The sequence below is a fragment of the Manis javanica genome, chromosome 4 (assembly GCF_040802235.1).
Source record: "Manis javanica isolate MJ-LG chromosome 4, MJ_LKY, whole genome shotgun sequence".
Lineage (NCBI taxonomy): Eukaryota > Metazoa > Chordata > Mammalia > Pholidota > Manidae > Manis > Manis javanica.
Window position 1 is genome coordinate 138,519,464 of NC_133159.1, and position 13,624 is coordinate 138,533,087.

The window sequence follows — 13,624 nt, forward strand, 5'->3', positions numbered from 1 at the left end:
CAAACTGCTGATTTTGACTGGGCCACCTGCACACCCAGGCCCCCTAAAATGTCCTCCCAGCTCTATTTTCTGAGAACCCAGAGGTGAGAGGGTTAGCCTGGGGGTTCCCAGTCTGGCTGCACATTAGAATCACCTGGGGTGCCTTTAAAACTAGAGCTGACTGGGCCGGCACAGACAATTAAATTAGCGTTTTGAGGGAGGGGCTGCCCTGACATCAGTGTGTTTCAGGACCTCTTCACGTGATTTTATCAGACATCTGGGTTAAGAGCCATTGGCCTCAGAAAGTGATTCTCAATCAGTTGGTAGCTGGTTGCTGGGCCCCATCCCACACTTGAAGATTCCAGGGGCCTGGGGTGGAGTCGGAGAATTTGCATTTCTAACAAGGGCCCAGGTGTTGTGGCTGCTGTCTTGCCCCTGGGCACTCAGTGAGAATCCCTGGCTTGGCCTAAGTCTCTTTCACAGCTAGTTTGAGTGAGTCCAGGTTTTGGGTCCTTCCCAGACTCTGATCCTGGATTTGTGGATTCAGAATCTTGTTCTGTCCTAGCAGCCATCTGATCCTGGACTGGCTACATCCTCTCTTGAGTTTTGGACAACGTCACCTGTCTGGTAACTCGCCTCATGAATTTTTGGTGAGTCTGTGACCCTCAAACATTTACATTTTGGTAAATCTTTGACAAGCTGGAGCAGTTTGGGGATTGGTGGGAGGGGTGGCAGCCTCTGTCTCTTCTGTCTCTTCAGGTTGGGCCCTGAGGGTTGAACAAGACAAGCTTTGCAGGTTCTTTGAGTGCTTTGGAGGAGAGGGAAAGAAGAGGGTGGAATGGAAGTTTCCAGAGACTTTTGGCAGGCTGTGTAAGGCCGAATGGGGCCCTCCTTACCTGGCACCAGTTTTCACTGGAGGAGGGAAAGTTAAGAGAAGGCGAGACAGCCAACAGTGCTGGAGTTCTATGGACGAGGCCCCGTGCCGGGTGCGTGGTGACCTGCCGTCCCGTCCTGTGGGATGCGCCCTAGTTTTGTGGCGCTGTCATCCCCATCTGATACGGATTCACTGCGGCTTGGTGGGCTCAGCAGACGGCCAGGGCCAAACAGCTAGTTTACAGAGGAGCTGGATTTTGAACCCAGGTCTTTGACTCTGAATACACATGCTCAGGCCTGTCTGCTGCCCACGATGACTGCCATGGTGAGTGGCTGCCTATTTCATCTGGGTAGGCCCTAGGCTGGCTGAAACCACTGCGGGGTGCTATTCCATAAGTGAGGGTCCCAGTCCTTGGGAACTGAGAAATCAGGCAGGGGCATCGCTTGGGATCTGGGTACCTCTGTCCTCGCCCGGCAGTGCCGAGGAACCTGCCTCTCCCTGGGCCATTGTATTAGAGTTCCCCAGAGAAACAGAACCGGGTGTGTGTATGAATGTAGATATGAAAAGACGGATTGGCTCATGTGATTATGGAGGCTGACGAGTCCTGAGGTCTGCGGGTGAGTCGGCAAGCTGGAGACCAAGGAGAGCCAATGGTGTATTTCATTCAAAAATCTGACAGGCTTGAGATCCGGGAGGAGCCGATGTTTCAGTCGGGCTCCGGAGGCAGGAAAAAGCCAACCTCCCAGTTAGGCAGCAGGAATTCCCTGTTAGGGAGGGCCAGCCTTTTTGTTCCATGCTGGCCTTCAAGGGATTGGGTGAGGCCCACCCACATTAAGGAAGACCACCTGCTTTACTCAGTCTACTCATTCAAAGGGTAATCATTCAAAAACACCCTCACGGAAACACTCCGAAAAATTTTTGGCCAAAAACTGGGCATCTTGTGGCACAGTCACTTGACACTCAAGATGAACCCCACAGCCACTTAGAGGGGATTGGTAAGCAGGCCATTGTCTGGGCTGAGAGGTGTGTGTGAGTCATTTAACCTCTCCCTGCCTGGCATACAGTGGTCCTGGGAGACTCACATGAAGCAGTTTTTTTCACAGCTATAAGCCATTTGAGCTTCCTGCTAGCCATGGCTGTTCTCACTGGTGCTACTGCCCACCACCTTGTTACCCTGTGTGCTGCTTGGCCTGTTCTGTTGGGCCCAGGACAGGAGAGAAATGAGGCCAAGTCTCTGAGAGAAGTGATGTTTTCTGCTTGTGCCTGGCTTCCCTTCCTGGGTGTGTGAGGCTGGAAGACAGCCTGGGAGCCAGGGCTGAATCTGCCTTCAGAGCTTCCTGGCCAGAGGAGGGTCTCGTTCTGCCTGTGGACTCTAACTCGGCTGCAAAAGGCCTGGCCAGGAACAGCAGACTGGAGCCCTGTATGTTTGGAGGACTGGTCCTGCTCTGGGGGAGGCCAGGTCCAGCCCAGGCATTGTTCGGAGAGTGACCTGTGCTGTCCAGCATGGCTTGTGGGGGAGATTAAGGACCCCTCTGGCTACTTCTGTGTCATGTATGTCAACTTTCCTACCCTTGCCCAGCCATCCCCCACCCTTAGCATCTGACTCCAGAACCTGCCATTTCTTGCTTCATGTTCCTACTATCTTTCCATGGTTTTTCTGCTCATCCATAACAACTTGACATTCAAGCTTTGCAAGAAAAAAAGCCCCTTTTGTCAAAGCAGACATGTGCTTGGCTCCACACTGTCTCTCACTGTGGTTGATATAGTTTGGTGCCTTCAGTGCTGAGTCAGAGGAGGAGGAGTGGGTTGTGGGCTCCCCTGTCAGAAGGTGCTCCTGTGGCTGAGGAGGTCCCATGGGAGACCAGCCATGAGAGGCCCTGGGGTCCCAGGGAGGGGCTGGCTGGCCTGTCAAGAAGCAGAGGGGCCTTGGAAAGGCCACATGCGGAAGCTGCAGCCTGGGGCTGGGTGGGTGCAGAAGGGGCACTGTTGAGGGTGAGACAAGGAGGCCTACAGGGAGTGGTTGCTCTGCCCCTGTACCCTTGTCAGCATTCCCGTGCCTGCTGGGGGTACGTGTGATGACCATGTGAGCCTTGGTGTGCATCCTCCTCAGGGATTCTATCTGAAATTGTTTTCACATTAAAAAGTTAAAAGAGGAAAAATGTGGCAAGCAACAATATATGAAGACAGCACCGTGCAAAGGTATTGGCATGACTGGTATTTGAGGAAGTGGGGGGTTGGGGGTTCACAGACGTGTTGGTGAACCTGGCAACTGAGGAGGTGGAGCATGTACAGGGGTAGCGGGCAGAGAAAGCTGGTGTGGTTGGGAGATTGGTTACTCCCTGTTCACTGTCAGAGAAGTGATTTGCAAACATGAAAGATGAAGGCTAGAGAGATCCCTGAGGTGCTGGGTAGCTAGGACCCATTGACATTATGTATATTGATACATACATTAAAACCATGAATTTACTGTATATCTGCAGATATATGTAAATACAGTAATAGGTGTTTGTACATACAAGTATATATGTGTATGCATTCCTTCATTTCTAGAGGGCCTAGAAGGAGTAACATTCAGTAGTGATGAATACAGCAAGCTCCCAGATCTTTGTTTCTAAATACCATTGTTCACTTTAATGAACCAGGGCTTCTTAGAGAAGTGGCTTCTCGAGAGGTGGGGCAGGGAGAGGACAAGTTGGGTCTGGAACATCTTGGGCCAGAAAGTAAGGAAGTGCTCCAAGCATGATGAGGATTGGCTGGAAGGGGCCCTTATTGATCAAATCTGGGCAAGTTGAGCATCAACAAAAGTGATAGTATTGGATAGAACAGAATAAATAAGAATCATGAGTATGTATTGATGGATTTAAGTAAATGAACAAATTAATGGAGAAGGGGAAGCTCTTCTTTGCCAGAGATGGCCAATTAATACACAAAGAAGGAATGATGGAAATAAGAAAAATTAACATGCAGCAACTATCCGTAGTGGTGGCTGCTGCAGGATAGAGCTGTCACTGATGCTAAGACTGGCAGGTGACTGTTTGAAGAATAGGATATTGGTGTAATACTAGATTATCTGCCTAGAAAATATCTGCTACAAAGGGAAAAATGGTGACTTTCTGATAGAAAAAACTGGCAGACACCAGCTTGAGCAGATGATCAAAATTAACCTTACCAGTGCCCAGCAGGTCGACCTCATGGGCTTCCTGATTGGAATGAAGCCTCATTTCTGTGCCATTCCTGCCAAGAATGCACAGCTAGAATCTTTTCATGAAGAAGCAACAGTAGGCCTCAGATTGAGGGTCACTTAGAGTACTCTTAAATGAAAAAAAAATAACTGTCAAGGAAAGATGTGAAAGACAGGGACACAGGGGGGAAGTGTTGCAGTTTGAAAGAGACTGGAGAGACTTGACAGCTAAATGCAAGGCACGTCCCTCGATTGTACCTGGGCCAGAAAGGAAAAGGAGAGGTTGCTGGGACAGTTGGCGAAATTGAACAGGGTGTATTGGCTGGTGATATGTGTCAATGCTGATTTCCTGACTTGGAAGTTTCTGTGAAGTTATATTAGAGAGTGTGCTTATTTTGAGGAAATATACTCTGGAGTGTTTAGGGGTAATGGGATATCTGGAACTTGCTCTCAAATAGTTCAGAAAAAAGAACAATAATTATCCGCGTGTGTGTGTGGGTTTGTGGAAAGTGTGTGCATACATGCACGCAGGGAAGTGAATGTGGAAAATATTAACGGTTGGGAAACCTGGGTGAGAGGAATATGACAGTTCTTCGTTGTTTTTGCTTTATAACTTTTTGATAAATTTGAAGTTACTTCACAATAAATTATTTTTTTAAAGATTTAAGAAAAGCCCACTCACAGGCTGACCAACCCCCCAGGGTACTGTAAAACATTTAAAAGCATTTCTTTCCAGTTTTTTTATGTGAATTTTTATGTAGTTAAAATCATATTCCATATATAATTTTATATACTACTGTATCATTTAACATGGTAACATAAACATTTCCCTGGGTATTATTTCAAATGCTCCATAAACATTGTTTTTAACAACCATATAATACCCTACTGAGAGGCTGTATAAAAATAACCATTCTAACTATTGTTGGGCAGTTTTCAGGTTCTTTTTTTCTTTTTTTAATGATAAATCACTCTGCAATGAATATCTTTGATAATAAAGCACTTATTTTCTCTTAAGGTAGATTTCTGGAAACGGAATTATGAAAGTATGGGAATATCTTAAAACAGCTGGAACATTCCACCACATGGCTTGTCAAAAGCACCTGCTACCATACTAATTCTCAGCAGCAGTGGGTGAGCGCTGCCCTCAGCACATCCTCACCAGCATTTAAAAATGTTTTGCTCTCTTGTTAGGTGAAGAGTGATGATTGTTATATTGTGTATTCTTTGATTTCTAAAGATGTTGAAAATTTCATTAGTGGGTTGTAAACTAATGGTGATTCTTCATTATTGCCACCATGCTTTCTTTTGGCTCACGTAGACTGGACACCTCTCCAAGGACCGGGGCCCAGTGACCTCTGGGTCTAGAGCACTCTCCCTAGAACCACAGGCCCTGGTGTCCATGTCTGGCTCTTTCTGGAACCATCTGACTTCAGAGTTGCTTATATTCCTGGCTGACATCCGGGACTGTTCGGCGAGCCGCAGCTGTATCCGTCCTTTCGGTTTGTTCCAGCTCCCTGGCCTAGGGGCATCTCTCCTATTCTCATTTTATTTGATTCCCCCAACTCCTTCCTTTATTATTGTTAAAAAATAAAAGTAGGATTATTGATTTCCACCGCGACCATAAAAGCAATATATTATAGTGATTATAGTGATTGTATAATTACAGTGATAACTATAAAAATCCAGATATTACAGAAAGTTGTGGGGAAAAAGAAAATGCCTTCCATAGTCTTACAATCCAGCTATTGGAATATCTTCTTTCAGATTTTTTTCTATGTACATAAGGTAAAGATGAATTATTACAAAAAATGGAGTCACTTCTTAACTTTTAATTAAAAATATCTTCTTGAAAGTTCACTTTTTGGTGGTAGATCTAGATTTACATAGAGTTTGTATTCAGTACTTTTTTGAGTAACACAAACATGAATCTGGCCAAGTGTCAACCTCATTCCTCTAGTGTGTTTAAAAACAAAAACAAACATAATTCCTGAACCATTGTAGAAATGTGTGTGTGTACATGTATAAGAAGCCATTGCTTAATGAATAATATTATAGCCCCCAAAAGACATGTTCTGAAAAGGCAGTTTGGGGAATGGCTTCAGGCCATGTCTAGTCCTTAAAACTTTTAAGGATCAGTCTCCAGTCACCACTAGGCCATATCGATCACCATCCATTCACCTACCTAAGCATCCACGTATAGCTTGAGCCATACTTCTTGTCTGGAAAATTATTTTTACTGTAATTATAAGTTTTAATATGTTGCCATGTTAAAATTAACAAATCATTACTGAAGTAAGCTTTTCAGTTTGCTCTAGATTGAGGTGTTAAGTGGGACGAAGCCACATTTAAACCTGACAAATGGATCTGTGGGTCACAAGTCTCTTAAAGTAAGCTGTGACAGTCGGAGGTGACTAGGGAACTGTAGCAGTGAGGAAATTTGACAAAGGACAGCCAGGGAATCTTCATCTCAGTATAAGCTGGAATCTGTACTTAAGTGCATGATCACTTGAAGTAGTACAAACTGTAACCAGTGAGAAAGTCTTCTTGGACTCACAGAATTAAAGTCAGAGTCCACTGAAAAAGAAATATGGAATATTTCTTCCTTGTATAGGAAGTTATCCTAATGGTCGTTACCCAGGTAGCAAACTGAGATGGAGAAATGGAGTCCTATCAGTCAGTGGCTTGTAATGCTGGCTTAGAAAGGACGTTGATGAGGATAAAAGTCTTTGTGCCTGAGGCTTTGAATAGCGGGAGCTCCACAACCCAAGAACTGAAGTCCGAATATGACTATAAATACGGTTATTTTGGACACATGGAGCTGGGGTTTTAGAGAAGTTCAGATCATAATTTAAACAATCCCTTATGAAAACTGGAGAATGAAAAAAATGACTTAACAAAATAACTTGAGAACACAGACATGCAGTATTTAGTAAGTCTAATGCCTGAAAATTCAAAATCCTTAAAATAGGGTATGGTAGATATGCTCATCAAATATCAGAGTGATGAATGCTAGAGAATTACAAATACATTCCATAAAATGGTTTTGTTTTTTGATACAGTTTGACAGTCTTTTTGCCTCCTTCTTTTTGTGAAGATATTTAATAATCCTCACACAGTTAATAACCAGTGATGAGGACAGCTACCGTCTCTGGGCTGGTTTTTGAGATAACTGGTACCACAGACAGCAGTTCTAAGAAAGATGAGCAGCATACTTGAAGGTTAAATTTCAGAAGACCTGTTCCAGTACATATGACAAGGCCCTGCTGCACTTCACACTTCTGTCCCCTGCCCTCGCCAGTGTTTCTTTCGTGACTGGCTGGAGTTGACCTATTTCATTTTGTTTTCTGGCCTCCATTTCTTTCCCTCTTGATTCCCTTTACAATCGACCCTTGAACAACATGGGTTTGAACTGCACAGGCCCACTTACACATGGATTCTTTTCAGGAAATATATTGGAAAAAATGTCTTGGGATTTGTGATGACTTGAAAAATTCTCTAGCTTACTGTTTTGTAAGAATATAGCATTTAATTCATATGCAAAACACATGTTAGTAGACTGTTTATGTTACTGGTAAGGTTTCCAGTGAATAGCAGGCTATTAGTGGTTAAGTGTTGGAGGGGTCACAAGTTATACATGGGTTTTCGACTGTTTTGGGGTGGGGGGGTTGGTACCCCAACCCCTCGAGGATCGACTGTGTTTCATTTTGTTCTGCCAAATGCTGTATGAATGAGCTCTGGGTCTTTTGTGTAAGGGTGGGCTGAACCTGGGCCCTACCTTGCCTGCAGCGCTTACCTCTATGGGTTTCCTCAATGTGGTTGTCTCCAAATTGACGGGGACAGTCTGTTACTGCCCAAGGTCACTGGAGGGACTTCGGCTCACTTTGCTCAGCCATCCTGGCAAGGCCAATGGGACCTCTGGGCTCATTTTGTAGCTTGAGTGTATATGTGGGTTTGGACCCACAGAAATGATTGTTTTGTCCACTACTAGTACAAAGCAGTGTAAGCCAACATTTGTTGAGTGCTCAGAATTTTGCTAAGTGTCCTTGTTGCAATATTTCAATTCACTCCTATGAATTAGGCGTTATTATCCCCACCTTCCAGACAGAGAAACTGAGCCTCAGAGTAGTAGATTTTTCCCTAGGGTATATGTGAATAAGTGATAGGGCTGGGGCTTGAGCCCAGATCTGTCTATACTCCTAACTACAGAAATACGTGGCCTTTCCTTCTGCCTGCAGATGACCAACAGCAGTATTTTGGTGTGAGCCTTCTCAGGTTGTGCACGTTTACTGACCAGGGCCTCCCCACCCTGATCCCCCACCACAAGCACACTCAGACTTGTGCATTTTTTTCATACTAGGATAATATATAGTGTTTCGTAACCTGCTTTTTTTTTCATTAACTCACTATAAAAAGGGGCAAGAAGAGCAGAATTCTCTGTCAGCCCGGCCCATCTGCAGGGGGCCTCCCAGGCCTGTGTACCCCCCGTGCAGCCTAGAGCAGGAGTCATGATAGGAGAGCCTGGATGCCAGCTTCCCTAGGACAGGCGGCACGGTGACTCTGCAGGTCACAGGCCGGGCCTTCTGTGTGGCCCAAGATTTTGTTCCTGGAAGGCCCTGGAATGGCACTGAGGATCAAAGCTCAAATAGTGGCTCAAGTGAACCATTCTCCCCAGGCCCCTCCTCCTCAGCCTCTTCATGTAGCCCGTGGTTACATGATTTTTTGTTTTAATTTCCGTGGAATTTATTTTCCTCCAGTTACTACAGGAATGAATATCATTCTAGAAATGAGAAAAGCAAAGGGAAAAAACCCAGAAGAGCCCATGCCGCGCAACAGCTGCCGTCATTTTATTTCTGATGGCTACTTTCTGGTCCACAGAGGTTGTACCGTAAAGTACTTGACATACTGACAACAGGGAACTGGTTATTCGTTCTACCGTTCAGACATAATGCTTTCTGTTCATGGGGTTTAATGGCCATTTGGATTGTTTATTTACATAAAATCTCAGAAGTAAAACTCTTAGAAGAGGATTCTTTTAATACGTAGAACCACTGGGTCAAGGTTTTGGAACCCTTGACCAAATGGAAGAAGAGCTGTACCAACGTGTGCTCCACCAGGGGTCTAAGAAAGCATCCCGACTGCCTGACAGATGAGTCAGTGAGACGGTGGCACCAGTCCTGTGAAGGTAGTAAGTTCCTTATGTCTGCAAGTCTTCGAGCAGAGATTGTGAGACTGGTTCTCAGTGTGGGCAGTAACCTCCCTTTACTGGCCATTTTGGGAGTATGGGTGGGATTACTTCTGGTTATCATAACAATTTTGGGTGACTGTTTTCCATTTAGAGGCCAATTCCTACAGCATGTGGGACAGTCTCATCTAAGAAGAAATTTTCCTTCCTCTTCCCGCCTTCTGAATGTGCTGCAAGAAACTCATGCAGGTAATAAAAAAACAAACCCCAAACCAAACCCACTTATAATTTTCTGAGCCTGGAACCTAATGTTGTTTTATATACCATGCAATGTACATTTTTGCATTTTCAAAATACAAACATTTTTTTCAGAGGTGCAATTACTTGGCAAAACAAGAGAGATTATACTTTGTGGTGTTTGTGATTTTAAAAAGAGTGGCCTGTCGTTTTAGGAAATCACAACCTGAGTAGTAGTGATGGTTGTGATTTTTGAGTCACTAAAACACATCTATCTACCTGCTTTTGTTGCTGTTAATTCACAGTGTGATACACACACACGCATACAATAGCTAGATTTAGTTTGCTTGTATTTTGAACGTCAGATATAAAGTTGACTCACATGAAATTCCTGTTTTCATAGGTCAAAGTGGTTCCATATCAGCAATTTCAATTGGCTCAACTTAATATTCAATAATGTCTAACTTCCAAATTTAATCCCTGTTGTTGGAGGATTAAGTAAGCAGTTACTTGTTGAAATATTAACTTTATTACATTCTTTTTATTTTTCTTTTAAATTACAGGCAGAGTATTATAATCTCTCAAATTTGCATGTCAATGGGTCCTTTAAGAAGGGTAAAGGAGGTGTTAAAATGTTTATGAAAAGGGAGCATTGAGTCTGATAGGGCCAAGAAATACTGGTTAGATGTTGGCCTTCCTAGGGCAGGGCCCCTAACATCCTATCCTGTATGAGTGTGCTGCTTGGATGAACTTTGACATCGCAGTTACCATGTTATCATCCAGTTGGCAAATCAGTGGTCCCACTGAGTTCCTTAAGAATGTCTAAAAACAGGGAGGGAAACCAACGTTAAGAGCATTTATCTCCCATGTGCCCATATGTAAGAGACCTAATTTCCTCTAGGCCTCACAGCAACTCTGTGAGCAGATAGGGCTAGCCATTGTTTGCAGACTGAAACCGAAGCTCAGAGTGGGTAGGGTATTTGCCCAAGATCACACAGGAAGTAGCAGAACAGGGATATGAACTTTTTTCTATGGAATTCCAAGACAGAGTGGCCAGATAAAATATAAGATGCTCAGCTAAACAATGCATCTTAATTAATCTTAAACAATTTCAGATAAACCAATGAATCTTAATGTTGTAGTATAAGTGTAACCCCAATATTATGTGGGATATACTTTAAAACATGAATTGTTATTGATCTAAGTTTCAAAATTAACTGGTTGTCTTATATTCTTTTTGTTAAATCTGGCAACCTTATATTTCAACATCCATGCTTTTTACCCCCTCTGCCATTTCCCTTGTTTTTCTTACTAAGAATGTTGATCTCTAAATTTTTATTTCAGAAATGTCTCTTGGGCCACAGTGTGACCCCCAGGGAGGCAGCAAGACATGAGTACCTTGCATTGGGGTTTTGGGACCCTGGGCCCTGGGTCCTGGGCCTGATCATGGGAGAGAGACACCCTTCTGGACCACAGTTTTCTCATCTATGAATTGGAAAGTTGAACTAAACTATCTCAAGAGTCAAAGAATATTTACTGGGCTCTTAACACATGCCAGGCACTGTTCTGGGCTCTTGGGCTACATTGATGAACCCCTTGGAGAGCTAACATTTTAATGGGGGAGAGACAAGCAATAAATAACATACAATAAATAAATAATGATAATGCTGCTGCCACTGGGTCAGCACTTCTGTGGGGCAGGCCCTGTGCTGGGGACTTTACATGCATAGGTTCCTCTAGTGTCCCTTTTGTGCATCCAGTGCTTGGCATGGTGCTGGCACACTAGTTAGCAGGAGTGGGTCCAAGTTTTGTGGGACTGGGGACCTTCTTTAAGAAAAGTATGTAACATTTTTAGACCCTCCCCAAGATCTTAGAAGGAGCTTATGCAAAAGAGGGGCTGTGAAACTTAATTTTCACTGTAAATATGGCTCCATGCTTAGTCGATAATTGTTGAACAACCTTGTAAGGTAGTTTACCCATTTTCAACTGTAGATATGGAGATTTGGGGAGTAGAAGGGACTTACCAGGTTTATACAACCAGTAAGTGGTGGTGCTAATTGTCACGTAGTTTAATAGGGAGAGGATGTGACAGTGGAAAGCTCCCATGCTTTATCAAGAAAGGCCTGTGTTTAAGATTCACCTGTGCATTGACTTGCTGGGTGACTTTGGCTGGATGTCTTCACCTCTCTGCACTTTTGTATCCTCATCAGTAAAATGGAGAAAGCAATAGTGTTTCTGTAGGGTGGCTGGAGATGATCAATTACTGCTCATGTGGAATAAGTTTCTCTCTCTGCTTGTAGACCCCCTGACTCCAGGGAAGTCCCGAGGGTCCTCTAGTGTGCTCAGCAGGGCTGTGGGCTGCCTGAGGGCCTTGGAACCCATGCTGAGGACCAGTGGGGTGGGATTGGCATAGGTAGCCGGAAAGTGGGCCATTTTTGGAATGACTCTGCTTTTAGCTCCTTTCTGGAAGGTATGGCCTGACGGGCTCCCTTTTCTTACCTGGAACCCCAGCAGGTGTGGGGGCAGGAGGGGGCCAGGAAGGGCTGGGGGTTCCTGCCAATGCTGGCTGTGTGCAAACCGGATATATACAGAAGAATTCAGGACAAATTCCATTAGCAGTTTCTTTGAGTCTTATACAGAGGGGGAAGGAAGGGGGAGCTACCATTTGTGAGCTCCCCACCAGGTGCCAGGGTTTTACATACTTTATATAATATGAGCTACAAAATATAACTTTCTGACATGGGGGCACTATGTTCAGCACCTTCTCTGTATTAGCTCATTTAATCCTTACAACAGCCTAGTGAGCTATATCATTTTATAGATGAGGAAAACTGAGGCACAGAGAGACTAAATGATTTATTCAAGTTCACAAACCTAATAAATGGTGGGGAAACAGGATCTGAACCCAGACAGTTTGGCTCCAGAGTCCACCTGGGTGACCCTCCTCAACCAGGTACTACCCTGCCTCTTTGACAGATGAGAAAACCGAGGCTTGGTTGAGGCCAGGCTTAAATCACACAGTAAGTAGCGGAGTCTGAATTCAAACCCAGGGCCATCTGACTCCAAAGCCCGTTCGTTTTCTGTTCCACTAAGCTGCCTCCCAGCCCAGGACAGGATTTGAACCTGTGTCCCTCTGCTCTTGTGGGATATCTGGGAGCTATTTCCTGAGATGCTCAAAGTTAAATTCTGGTCTCACCTTGACCCTAGTCCTGGTTTCCTTGACCCTAGCTTTTTGTAGCTCCCAACTCAGTAAAAATTGTGCCAGGTGGTATCAGAGGCAGAATGCCCCAGGAACCACATCCGTGTTAAGATTCTAAGGGTGAGAAGTGAGACGGGCAGCAGCTGCCGGAGGTCCCACAGCCCCCAGCTGTCCTAGCTGCCTGCATCTCCTTTGCTGCCATCTCCCCCCACCGTCCGGATGTGGTGCTTGGTGATGCTGAGTGAGCGAGTGCTGGGGCCCAGCCTTTCTGCGGTGTCCCGTCTGTGCACGGTTGGTGCCCTGGAGCTGCAGACCTGGGTCTGAGCCCCCGTCCACCATGGTCTGGCCTGAGGACACTGGACGAGGCACTCTCTGAACCTGTTTGATAACAACTGTTCCTACTTGAAAGGGTCATTTTGAGGGTTAAATGACACATGTGAAGGGCCTAGCACAGGTCTTAACATCTTGTAGGTGATCAAAAACATACACCCTTCTCCTCTTGCAAGGATCCGGGGGACTCTCCTTTCTTTCCCTTCTGCTCCTCCTTTTTTTGTCCTTTTTAAGAATTGTGGTAAGATACATAGAAAATGTCCCATCTTAACAATTTTAAAGACTACAGCTCAGTGGCAGTAAGTACCTTCAAGGTGGCTGTGTGAGACCATCACCACCACCCGCCTCCAGAACTTTTTCATCATCTCCAAGTGAAACTCTGCCCACTGCAAACTCCCCCTGCACCCCAGCCCTCGGTAACCACTGTCCTGATGAGTCCGCCCATTCTGGGTACCTCACATTAGTGGAATCATACAATATTTATCCTTCTGTATCTGTTTTTTTTCACTGAGCATGTCTTCCAAGTTTATCCATACTGTAGCATGTATCAGAATTTCCTTCCTTTTAAAGGCGGACTATTCCATTTTATGTGTGTATCACCCTTTTTATCCATTCCTCCCTTGATGAGCACTTGGGGTG

At 44.8% G+C, this 13,624-nt stretch overlaps 1 long non-coding RNA gene across 3 annotated transcripts in view; it reads left to right on the forward strand.

Annotated features, from left to right (window-relative positions):
* Window positions 1-432: 432 nt before the first annotated feature.
* Window positions 433-13,624, forward strand: part of LOC140849072 (uncharacterized) — a 55,449-nt gene continuing 42,257 nt past the window's right edge. Inside the window, exon 1 of one of the 3 annotated variants that reach the window (XR_012130571.1) lies at window positions 433-629. This is a non-coding gene — a long non-coding RNA (uncharacterized lncRNA). Of the gene's footprint in view, window positions 630-774; window positions 1,178-8,540; window positions 9,469-13,624 lie in introns of those variants that run through there. The other 2 variants (XR_012130572.1, XR_012130570.1) reach the window with 2 other exon arrangements.